Source organism: Tasmannia lanceolata, unplaced genomic scaffold, assembly GCF_043159265.1.
Source record: "Tasmannia lanceolata isolate RefF3 unplaced genomic scaffold, GAP_Taslan_0.1 ptg000003l, whole genome shotgun sequence".
Lineage (NCBI taxonomy): Eukaryota > Viridiplantae > Streptophyta > Magnoliopsida > Canellales > Winteraceae > Tasmannia > Tasmannia lanceolata.
Genome location: NW_027518680.1, coordinates 46,118,579 through 46,131,272, shown reverse-complemented (window position 1 = coordinate 46,131,272; position 12,694 = coordinate 46,118,579). Strand labels below are relative to the sequence as shown.

The 12,694-nt window shown below is 42.6% G+C and overlaps 1 protein-coding gene and 2 long non-coding RNA genes across 4 annotated transcripts in view; 2 read left to right on the top strand and 1 right to left on the bottom strand.

The window, feature by feature from the left end:
* Window positions 1-12,694, bottom strand: part of LOC143854973 (protein HOMOLOG OF MAMMALIAN LYST-INTERACTING PROTEIN 5-like) — a 58,276-nt gene that overhangs the window by 32,051 nt on the left and 13,531 nt on the right. The window lies entirely within an intron of this gene.
* LOC143862541 (uncharacterized) lies at window positions 2,102-2,677 on the top strand. The gene is made up of 3 exons (XR_013240355.1): window positions 2,102-2,188; window positions 2,293-2,388; window positions 2,470-2,677. It is a non-coding gene; the product is annotated as an uncharacterized LOC143862541 (long non-coding RNA).
* On the top strand, window positions 2,767-3,678 carry LOC143862535 (uncharacterized). The gene is made up of 3 exons (XR_013240352.1): window positions 2,767-2,876; window positions 2,960-3,236; window positions 3,316-3,678. It is a non-coding gene; the product is annotated as an uncharacterized LOC143862535 (long non-coding RNA).

Genomic DNA, 12,694 nt, shown 5'->3' with positions numbered 1-12,694 from the left:
CTTGTTGTTTCAATGGAGTAATACTGTGTTTGAATAGACTAATATTGTGTTTCAAGTGATTGTTGGTGGTTTCGACAGATACAGACGAAGTAAACAAAATTGTTGATCTTTCCCAACAATTGTTTCCTTTTTCGTGATGGTGAGTAACTGTTATATTTTCCGTCTGCATCTCCTGCTGTTTCTCGCTCAACTGTTTAATAGTGCCATTTTTGCAGGCGAAATATGTCTTATCTAGATGCTGTCCATCACGCTTTCACGAGTCCCTACAAAATATTCGGTTACGGGATGTGCATAGGGATTTCATAAAGGATACCCCATTTACAGATTTGGTTCTGCATGAGGGCCTCGAAGATGTCGAGTTGCGGAAGAAGATTTTGACGACAATGGTAAATAAATGGGATCCCAAACGGAAAGCTTTTTGTTTGGGCGGCATCGTACTCCCATTTCTAGTTAGTGATGTAGCTAAAATATTAGGTTTAAGTATGATTGGGGAAAGGCCGCAATTTGATTGGTCTAGCAGTGATACTGTGGATGGTTGGAGGTTTGGGGGTCCAACCGCCACCTATGACGAGGTGGTCAAGGTTATTCATGCCGATATGGATTCAGACGAAGAAGACTTGGTGAAGTCGACTGTGAAGCATTTGATATTGTTATTCTGCAGCACTGTCTTGTTTGCGCAGAGGGATCAGAAGGCATGTTCTTGCCTCTTCCCGTATATTGATCTGCAGACTATAGGAAATGTTGCATGGGCTTTTCCCGTTCATGAGTTCTTGGTCAGATCATTAGATTCACATGCTGCACTCGGTGGAAAGGGACATATATTGGGTTGCTCTATCATTTTACAGGTAATTTTCCATTCATTGCATATAGTTTTTTTCTTTCTATCTTATGCGGATCTAATCTACTTTGATATCAGGTATGGCTATTTGAGCATACCACCTTATGAGCACCTAATTCTCCTGATGCGTATCCGCGTCTATTTAAGTGGACCGCTCAGATGAATACGAAGAAGATGGAGCATCAACAGTTGATTAACTATATTATTCATGGGACGGTGAAAGCCGCAGAGGTGAGAGTATAATGCATGTTGGTCGTTGTATGTCTTTCGTGTTATTTTTACAGTCGTATTTGTAATTAGTAATATGGAATGTATTCCAGGTGGTTAGGAGGGTCGAAGCTACGGCAAGGGAAGAATCTCTACTTCGACTCGATGATCAACACGACGATGGTAGTATTCCTTGCGATTCAGTCGGTTCAATTGTGGTCCCAGTGGGGGATTGCAGGGGTCAAACTCTGCCTGTACTGAGGGATCCAATGAGGCCAATTGCGACATATCAGAGGAGGGAACGAAGGAGGAGAAGTACGAGAGGAAGAGGGGAACATGGGAAGTCCGAAGTAGATGAATCTGTTACAAATAGTTCATTGTTGGAGAGGTTAACCAAAGTTGAACGTGAAATGAGGGAGGTAAAAATTCATTTGTTCGGGAGAGGTTCCAGAAAGAGGGAAGGTTTGGAGTCAGGGAATAATATCCCAACGAAGATAACGAGAAAGAGGGAACGAGAGGCCGACAATATGGATGGGGAAGCCGAGATAGTGACTGCGAAGGGGGAAGTAAGGGATGGTGTTTTTGTAGATGATATGGGGAAACACATAGTTGATGATAGCGTAGAACATATCTCTATTGATAGCCTAATTACTAGGGATGTCAGGGATGCTGCAGCTAAAATGGTTATCTTGGTTGACAGTCCTGATTTGAACCTCAGTAAGAGTAAGAAATCAAATAAGAAAGAAGATGAAAAAGTTATTGGGAGCATTGAAAAAAATGTGAAGCAACGTCGAAGGAAGTTACAACCTAGTAGAGCAGTCAGTTCACCGTATGTCATAAGCAACCGGAAAAGCATGTATGCTCTTCGCAATATCACCGGGCCTGCAGCGATGAAGGTGGATGCATTGACAGCGCTACCACCTAGGTAAATTTTCGTACAACCTACATTGTTTTTTAATTCTAATATCTCCGATTAATTGCATACATAGGTTGTTTAAGTACAATTATATGACCAAAGGACCATAGAGGTAGGTGACTTTTTACTCGATTTGCAGTGAGAGAGTCATTCACAGTGATGGGTACCACATGTGTAAAGAAGACTTGCTTATACTAACCGATCGTAGAGGGTGGATATCATCTCCGGTAAGATGTTATATGGTTCAGTTAGTAACGTAAAGCGTGAATAATGCGTTGGTACACATATCTTCTTAGAATTCCTTCTCGTTGACCTATGGTCTGTTCTGTAGATTGTTAATGTATATACGGATTACTTGAACTTGCGGGACGAATGTTGGCGAACAAAAAAAAAGGGATCATGCATTTGCCTTGCTACCCATCTACCTGTGAGATTAAATTAACTTATAAGTAGTGATTTTTGTTTCCCAAGCTGCGGGCAATTCTAACATTTCTTTTTTTGGTTGCAGCAAGTTATTCTTGACGAAAGATGTGAACGTCCCGATGCATGTTCCAGATTCGTAACTCGTGTAGAGAACACCCCTCTTCAAGAGATACGAAAAGTACTCATTCCAATTAACATTGATATGGTTCATTAGGTACTTCTCGTGTTGGATATGGGGCATCGTACCTTCCTTCTTTACGATTCTCTTTACAGTCACACAGATTCTAGGAAGGTGCAACCCCTTGTGAGTACTACTCTTTACTTGATTCGTATGGCAATTAGTAATTAATTTTTTCTTACTACTGCCCTAACGTACGGAATTCTTGATTTGTAGGTCGATTACTTTGTTAAATGGTTCAGAATGGTCAAAGACATTGATATAAGTGCATTCCCCATTGATGTAGTGGTCGATCGGCCCCTACAAGGTAACAGGTATGTTACGTGCAATTACTTCAGTTTACGATACCTCCGTAAACGATTAATTCTTCTTCTCGGTTTTGCTTGATGTTTTGCAGCCACGACTGTGGGCTGTTCGTTTTGAAAGAGATGGAATACATTACCCGTGACGCTAGCCTCGATTTCACCCAGAAAGATATTACGGCTATGCGAGCTTCCCTACTTTCGGAAATGTTGAATGGGGTCTATGGGAAAGTATCCCTATAAGTTGTTCACATTCTTACCTGGGAGTCATTGTTGTTGGTTGTACATGCATTAGAGTTCAATTGCTTGGCGGGTGATCCGATACTTGCTCTCCTCGTTCCTGAAGTAGGTGGCGGAAATCAACCTGCTAGGGTGAGTGGATATTTTGCACACAATTGGGAAACACCAAAATGTTCTACTTATTCATTATGATAATTGTGCTTGTTTGCAGGTAAGGCTTGTTCCAAATCCGGGCTCTCTTCAGCGTTTGTGGCAACTTGAAGAAGTCGTGGATGAGGAATGGCTTCAACATCTGGTCCTTGAATAGCAACCTTCTGGATGAGGATTGATCTATATGGTCTGCAAGTCTCCCTTGGGCAAATCTTTTCAATGATCAGAAATCCACCCCTTCATCTCCAAGCTATTCTGCCCCTACCAAACGCAAAGAAATCACTTCGAGCTTTGTTTTTTTGTTTTGGGCTGTTTTTGCAGGTTCTGTCCTGTGTTTGGATGTTGTTGTTTGGGCTTCTTGCCTCTTTTTGTTCCCCCCTTTTATGTAAGGAGGTTGTTTTCTTCCTTCATGTATATCTTTGGTTTCCATAAATATATCTGGTCGGGGTCCTGCCTAACCCCAGCTTACTCATAAAACATATTTTAAAAAACAACAAACACAAAAAAGCTTCTGAGTGACCAGGATCGGGAAAAAGCTCTTTCTAGTGAGGTAAAGATGAAAAATGTAGTGGGGACCGGTAAACTGACATGTTCCACAATTCCACTCTTTTCTCCATCCGACACAAAAGATATGTGCTTTAAACATCAAGTTCTTAACATTACGAGTTCATCACCAAAATGATCATCATTAATATATAATCTGAATGATCTTGCGCCACAAATGATGTATACATGTGATCAAGCCCATTGAATTGGTAGATCCTCGTGTAGTAACGTACATGAACCCGGTCCGAAACCATATATGCTGTTGTACTGGACTCCTTCGGACTACCGATTGAACTTCGGACTTCCGCGTCGGAATTCCGAACCAACTTCCGGACTTCCGACGGAAGTTCAGTAGACTTTGCAACTCTACTGGACATCATTCGAAAATCCGAGTACTGGTTCGGAAATCCGAACCAACGTCCGGACTTCCGAATTATGTCCAGTAGAGTTGCCAACCTACTGGACTTCCGTCGGAAGTCCGGAAATTGGTTCGGAATTCCGACGCGGATTTCCGAAGTTCAATCGGTAGTCCGAAGGACTCGGAATGCCGAAACAACACTCGGACCTCCAAATGATGCCCAGTAGAGTTGCAAAGTCTACTGGACTTCCGTCGGAAGTCCGGAAGTTGGTTCGGAATTCCGAGTCGGAAATCCGAACCAACGTCCGGACTTTGCAACTCTACTGGACATAATTCGGAAGTTCGGACGTTGGTTCGGACTTCCGACTCGAAATTCCGAACCAACTTCCGGACTTCCGAGGGAAGTCCAGTAGACTTTGCAACTCTACTGTTCGTCCGGACGGGAAAGAAGTGATATTGCGCTTTCGCTCTCGTCATTGGGAAGTCCAACGCTAGGTTCAGACTTTCGAGTAATCGTATGTACACTTTGTTCGTCCACAGATGGAAGCATTACCTCCATTCGATGGACCTGATTATTTGAGCACACCCAATATATGTGATGGCGTATCAAATGAACGATTTAGATGATCCAAACAATGTGGGCCGACTGACTTTTCGGTAGTGAGTAAAAACCAATGATATTGCCAACACCAATGATACATTAATGATAAGTTTTACAACAGTCACGGTCAGCTGTACAACCAATATAATACTATAAGTCTATAATAACGTTTAATTTATACAAATTCTGTGTGAGTAAATATTTATGTGCAGTATGAAGAGTCCCAAAATCAATGCCACTTTGTACAAACAAACCAACAACTCCATCCCTAAGCAAAGAAATGAGGTGCGAATGAGACACCGGACCTACAAGAAAAACATGCAACAATCAATAAAATGATGGGTTTGATAGAGAAATCATATCAAGTGAGTCATAATGGAACATACGTATTTTCTGTAGGTGCGGATGGACCGATGGGCGTCATATTTAACTGAAGATTTACAAGGGGGGGATTTTTGCACGTTCTTTTGTTGTGTCCAGGTTCCCCACATGATTTGCAGTTGTGATGTTGTCCAAATTGTAGCCCTCTTTCCATTCGTACTTTTTTGGGTCGTCCAGGCTGTCTTCTTACTCGTGATGGCAACACTACTTCTAAAACATTGCCATTGTGTGCGATCTAAAGTAGGGTGAATCACGTCGTCATATGTAGTCCGATAAGTTGAAGCCAAAAACCAATCCTGACAGTACCTATATTTGTCCAGCTTGTTGACTCCCATGGCTGCTATGGCATGCCCACACGGCAATCCCATAATTTGGAACAGACCACACGTACACGTTCTCTGCTCTAAGTCCACACGATCCGTATTAGTTGACGATATAACTTCATATTCATTCCAACTACACGGCCGGGGTGTGAACTTACTGCCATACAGACATGATCTGGCTAACCATTTTTCTGCATTATGGGTCAAATGCATTTTCCATTCAGAAGCAGCCTTGCGGCGAAGGTGGAAGTACTCTTGTACTTTCCATCTAGTGTGATCGACTAGAGCCGCGATGGGTAACTCCCGTGCGCCCTTTAATACGTTGTTGAAGGACTCCGCTGCATTAGTTGTCAACATATTCCACCTAGACCCTTTAAAGTATACATTAGCCCACTTTTCTTTAGGAATCTCAGATATCCATTTCTCTGCTTTTGCATTCTTCTCTTTAATACATTCCATCGTCTCCTTATATTCTCTCTCCCTTAAAGCATATGCGGCTCTCGAAAATAGTTTACAAAGTATTTGACTCTTAAAGGTCTTCAGAAAATTAGCATTGAGGTGACGAATACAGTAGCTATGGTATGATCCCGGCAATGCTTCGTCTATAGCTCTAGGCAAACCCTTCATCCTATCAGAGGAAATAGTGAATTCGTTGTTGTTTTTTTCGGCTGGTATCACCCTTTGGCGGAGTAAACAAAGAAACCATAGCCAGCTCTCATACATCTCATTCTCAACCACTGCATATGCTAACGGAAATAATCCACCGTCACCATCTACTGCAGTGGCAGCTAATAAAATTCCTTTATACTTGCCTCGCAAATGTGTCCCATCAATTAGTATCAGTGGTCTAATTGTTCGACTGAATGCGCGAATGCTAGGGCCGAATGACCAAAATAAACGAGAAAATGTATTATCTCCACCGGTCCATAGCTGACGACTTCGATATACACACATAATGGTGCCAGGATTGCATCTCTCCATCTCTTCAGCATATGCAGGAAGGATGCGGTAAGACGCTTCGGCATTTCCACACATTTTTTCGTGTATAATGACCTTCGCATTGAAAGCCTTCTCATAGCTTATGGTTATACCCCACTTATCCTTGATGTATGCTCTTATCAGAGTAGGCCTCACGTCTCCTGGGCAGGGAAATAACCCAAAACAGGTGTCTGCTGCCCAAGCTGCTGTGACAAGGGGATGGTCATTACCCCTCATAGTACCTGAGCATGTATGCTCTGGCACAAACCGTTTTACCATAACATGATCCAAACAAATTCTCCCACTGATTCTGAAGGGGCAACTTTTATCCTTGCATCTAACAGCATACTTTGTAGGCTTTGAATCTACTGGGACGAATACAAACTTCCGTTCAATTGCGTACTCTTTCACTTTGTTCTTAAATACTTTCAAATTCGGGAAGATTCCCCCCACCTTCATCTCCTCAAGTCCTATACGTCCCTCATTTAATTCATCTACAACCATCTCATCTACTTCCAACCGCTCCCTTCTATATGTATTACACAACGGGTCGCCCACAATGTTCTGTAGACCAACGAGGGGGCGTACAGCTTCGCACTCATCTTCCTTACCAAAGTCACCTTCGCGCACACTGTCCTCAACGAAGTCATCATCACCAAATGAATCATCACCCTTTATACTATTACCATCCTCGCATTCAATGCCATTACTAACATGCATATCACTATGGAAATCCCTGCTGAACTCTGCATCGTGCCTGCACAATAGGGACTACGTTAGAATGAATATTGTATGAGAGAAACATAGAACTGGCGAAGTAAATGTAATTAGTAATTACAAGATTACATGGCAGTGCTCATATGTTACCATGTATTTTCGTCTGCCACATTAAAAATAGGGTCCTCATAGTCTTCGTTCAAGTCCACGGAATATCTGTTCGGATTCTGAGGAATATTGGTATCTTCTCGGTTTCTGCCCAATATTTGTATGTTCTTCGGAGCACCAACGTCATTTCGATTAGGTGTTGCTGACGCTGCACGGATGGATTTATTTATGAGGTTCAATGGCGGTTCAAGAGGACGAGAAGAAGGTTCACAAATATTTCCATATAAAATAGGATATTCATAATGTTGAATTCGATCCCTCATATTTCTGAGCAATGACAAATTTCACATCACCTAATAGTGTAATGGAATGAGTTGAAAGAATGAAAATTTCCACCTTACTGAATATTTTACCTCCGGATGGGGATCGGTGCAGAACTAATTCCTCCTACTCTGTACTCTTTGGTTATGTACAGGCTCATACAATTGAAGAGGCTATTCTCAAAAAGCATCATCACCATAGCTACGTCATCGTCATTTCGAATGTCGTACAACACGATTTGATATGGATCCACGACATATCGACATTGTATAGATTGTGAGATACCGGTTGCTGTGGTATGGATTTTTTGGTGAACTAGAGACTCAAATTCTGCAAATTTTATATTCCGATTCACAATTAAAGACATCTTCGTCCCGCCAATATACTCAAATGATACATTATCCTTCAAGTACCCATCAACGTGTAACATAAAAGAAGCCATTCTTTCCACCATTTTCGCAAACCCTATTAGGATAAGAACCAATATTAAACCCCCATAAAATTAGAATACAAAGTAATATATGAACAACCATTTACAATGATACAACCACAATTGGAACAATAAGTTACACTCATGGAAGCACACTTTAATTCCTTCGAACCACAGCGGGTCCACAATTTATACCTCGGAACAACATTTTATACCCCGGGAACCATTACGGATTCATATTCTATACCTCCGAACCACTACGGAACCACATATTATACCCCACAACCACTATGGAACCACATTTTCTACCCTGGAACCTCTAGGGAACCACATTTTATACCACGTAACCACAACGGGATCACATTTCCTACTCCGCAACCACTCCGGAACCACATTTTATACCCCGGAACCACTACGGAACTACATTTTACACCTCTGAACCACTACGGAACCACATTTCCTACCCCGGAACCTCTAGAAAAGCACATTTTATACCCCGGAACCACATTTTATACCCCACAACCACTATGGAACCACATTTTATACCACGTAACCACAACGGGATCACATTTTCTACTCCGCAACCACTCCGGAACCACTACGGAACCACATTTTCTACCCCAGAACCACTAGGGAAGTACATTTTATACCCTCGAACCACTAGGGAACCACATTTTCAACCCTCGAACCACTTCGGGACCACATTTTATACGCTAGAACCACTACGGAACGATATTTCATACGCTAGAACCACTAGGGAACCACATTTCATACCCCAGAACCACTAGGGAACCACATTTTATATCTCGGAACCACTACGGAACCACATTTTCTACCCCGGAACCTCTACGGAACCACATTTTATACCATGGAACACTACGGAACCACATTTTATACCACGTAACCAGTACGGAACCACATTTTATATCTCAGAACTACTACGGAACCACATTTTCTACCCCGGAACCACTACGGAACCACATTTTATACCTCGGAACCACTACGGAACCACATTTTCTACCCCACAACCAGTACGGAACCACATTTTCTACCCCGGAACCTCTACGGAACCACATTTTCTACCCCGGAACCACTACGGAACCACATTTTATACCTCGGAACCACTACGGAACCACATTTTCTACCCCACAACCAGTACGGAACCACATTTTCTACCCCGGAACCTCTAGGGAACCACATTTTATACCCCTGGAACTACTACGGAACCACATTTTATACCCCACAACCACTATGGAACCACATTTTCTACCCCGGAACCTCTGGGGAACCACATTTTATACCCCCGGAACCACTACGGAACCACATTTTATACCCCACAACCACTATGGAACCACATTTTATACCAAGTCACCTCTACGGAACCACATTTTATACCTCCGAACCACTTTGGAACCACATTTTCTACCCCGGAAGCACTAGGGAACCACATTTTCTAGCCCACAACCACTATGGAACCACATTTTATACGACGTAACTACTACGGAACCACATTTTATACCTCCGAACCACTAGGGAACCACATTTTCAACCCTCGAACCACTTCGGGACCACATTTTATACGCTAGAACCACTAGGGAACCACATTTCATACGCTAGAACCACTAGGGAACCACATTTCATACCCCAAAACCACTAGGGAACCACATTTTATATCTCGGAACCACTACGGAACCACATTTTCTACCCCGGAACCTCTACGGAACCACATTTTATACCATGGAACCACTACGGAACCACATTTTATACCCCAGAACCACAATGGAACCACATTTTATACCACGTAACCAGTACGGAACCACATTTTATATCTCGGAACCACTACGGAACCACATTTTCTACCCCGGAACCACTACGGAACCACATTTTATACCTCGGAACCACATTTTATAACCACTTATCCACTACGGAACCACATTTTATACCCCACTACCACTATGGAACCACATTTTATACCTCGGAACCACTACGGAACCACATTTTCTACCCCAGAACCTCTAGGGAACCACATTTTATACCCCCGGAACCACTACGGAACCACATTTTATACCCCACAACCACTACGGAACCACATTTTCTACCCCGGAACCTCTAGGGAACCACATTTTATACCCCACAACCACTATGGAACCACATTTTATTCCAAGTAACCTCTACGGAACCACATTTTATACCTCGGAACCACTTTCGAACCACATTTTCTACCCCGGAAGCACTAGGGAACCACATTTTCTACCCCACAACCCGTACGGAACCACATTTAATACGACATAACTACTACGGAACCACATTTTATACCTCCGAACCACTAAGGAACCACATTTTCTACCTCGGAACCACTAGAGAACCACACTTCATAGCCCGGAACCACTACGGAACCACATTTTCTTCCACGGAACCAACAGGGAACCACATTTATTACCCCGGGACCACTCGAGAACCACATTTCATACCCCGGAACCACTAGGGAACCGCATTTTATACCCCGGGACCACTACGAAACCACATTTCATACCTTGTAACCACTACGGAACGACATTTTATACCCTCAAACCACTAGGGAACCACATTTTGAACCCTGGAACCACTTCGGGACCACATTTTATACGCTGGAACCACTAGGGAACCACATTTCATACCCCAGAACCACTAGGGAACCACATTTTCTACCCCACAACCAGTACGGAACCACATTTTATACCTCAGAACCACATTTTATACCTCCGAACCAATAGGGAACCACATTTTCTACCCCGGAACCACTACGGAACCACATTTATTACCCCGGGACCACTCGGGAACCACATTTCATACCTCGGAACCACTAGGGAACCACATTTTCTACCCCACAACCACTACGGAACCACATCTTCTACCTCCGAAGAAATACCGAACCACATTTTCTACCCCGGAACCACATTTTATACCCGGGAACCACTACGGAACCACATTTTCTACCCCGGAACCTCGACGGAACCACATTTTATACCATGGAACCACTACGGAACCACATTTTATACCCCACAACCACAATGGAACCACATTTTATACCACGTAACCAGTACGGAACCACATTTTATATCTCAGAACCACTACGGAACCATATTTTCTACCTTGCAACCTCTATGGAACCACATTTAATACCTCGGAACCACATTTTATACCCCAGATCCACTTGGGAACCACATTTTATACGCCAGACCCAGTAGGGAACCACATTTCATACCGTAGAACCACCACGGAACCACATTTTATACCCCTGAACCTAGTATAGAACAACATTTTATACTCCGGAACCACTTGGGAACTACATTTTATTCTCCGGCACCAGTACGGAACCACATTTCATACCCCGGAACCACTACGAAACCATATTTTATACCCCTGAAGCACTACGGAACTACATTTTACACCTCCGAACCACTAGGTAACCACATTTTATACCCCGGAACCACTAGGGAACCACATTTTATACCCCGGAACCACTACGGAACCACATGTTATACTCCAGAACCATTATGGAACCACATTTTATACCTCGTAACCACTAGGGAACGACATTTTATACCCTGGAACCACTAGGGAACCACATTTTCAACCCTGGAACAACTTCGGGACCACATTTTATATGCTGGAACCACTAGGGAACCACATTTCATACCCCAGAACCAGAAGGGAACCACATTTTTTACCCTTGAACCAAGTACGAAACCAAATTTTATAACTCGGAACCACTTGGGAACCACATTTTATACGCCGGAACCAGTACGGAGCGACATTTTCTACCCCAAAACCAGTACGAACCAAATTGGGTAGAAACAAGTAATGGTCTTTCTCCAACAGAGAAAATGGTGGTTCTGACTTTCTTTTAAAACGCAAGAAAAGAATGAAAACAACTATACAACCTACAACAACTTCGGTAATTTCTCTGTTTTTTTCAACACAAAACAATTAGGCTTTTCTACTCCGGAACCCCTTTCGAACCACATTTTATACCCCGTTTCCACTACATTCTAACATGTAACCAAACATGATTGTATGCTCCCTTCTATCTATCATTCCTCCTAATGAGAACTCGGTACAGGTGAAAAGAGTCTAATTGTACGAGTTTATGAACTGACATTGCCAACCTTTTACTAATTTAGGCCACCCAAAAGGAAAAAAAAATTGATTGATTTTGTAGTGAAAAAACATGGCCAAAGTAAAACCTAGTCGAGTCGTTCAAGTTAACGATTAACTTGGGGCACTATTCAACCAATTACCAAACGGTCCAAACTCACATCATGACTGGGTTAGCATTCATAAACAGCTAAATATAAGAACCGATAGGCTTTTTTGGGCAATACTAAATCCAATGAAACATGCTAGTAATTAAAAGGTCCAAATGCTCATTGACTCGATGACTCGGCCAGTGAGTTGTTCACTCTTCAATAGCGCTTATAGATTCCAAAAACGGAATGTCACAGTGAGCAGGGATAGCTGACAACCACCAAGCACCAACTTATGCACATGTATGATTTTCTCATTTATTTACCTTACAAAGTAGTCAAATACAGGAAGGAGGGGGGTGCCCTGCATAAAACAACGGGGTCCAAACATAATCTCCTTTGAAAAGATTCGCTTCCATTTACTACCCAATTCATTCGTCTTCTCCGAAGC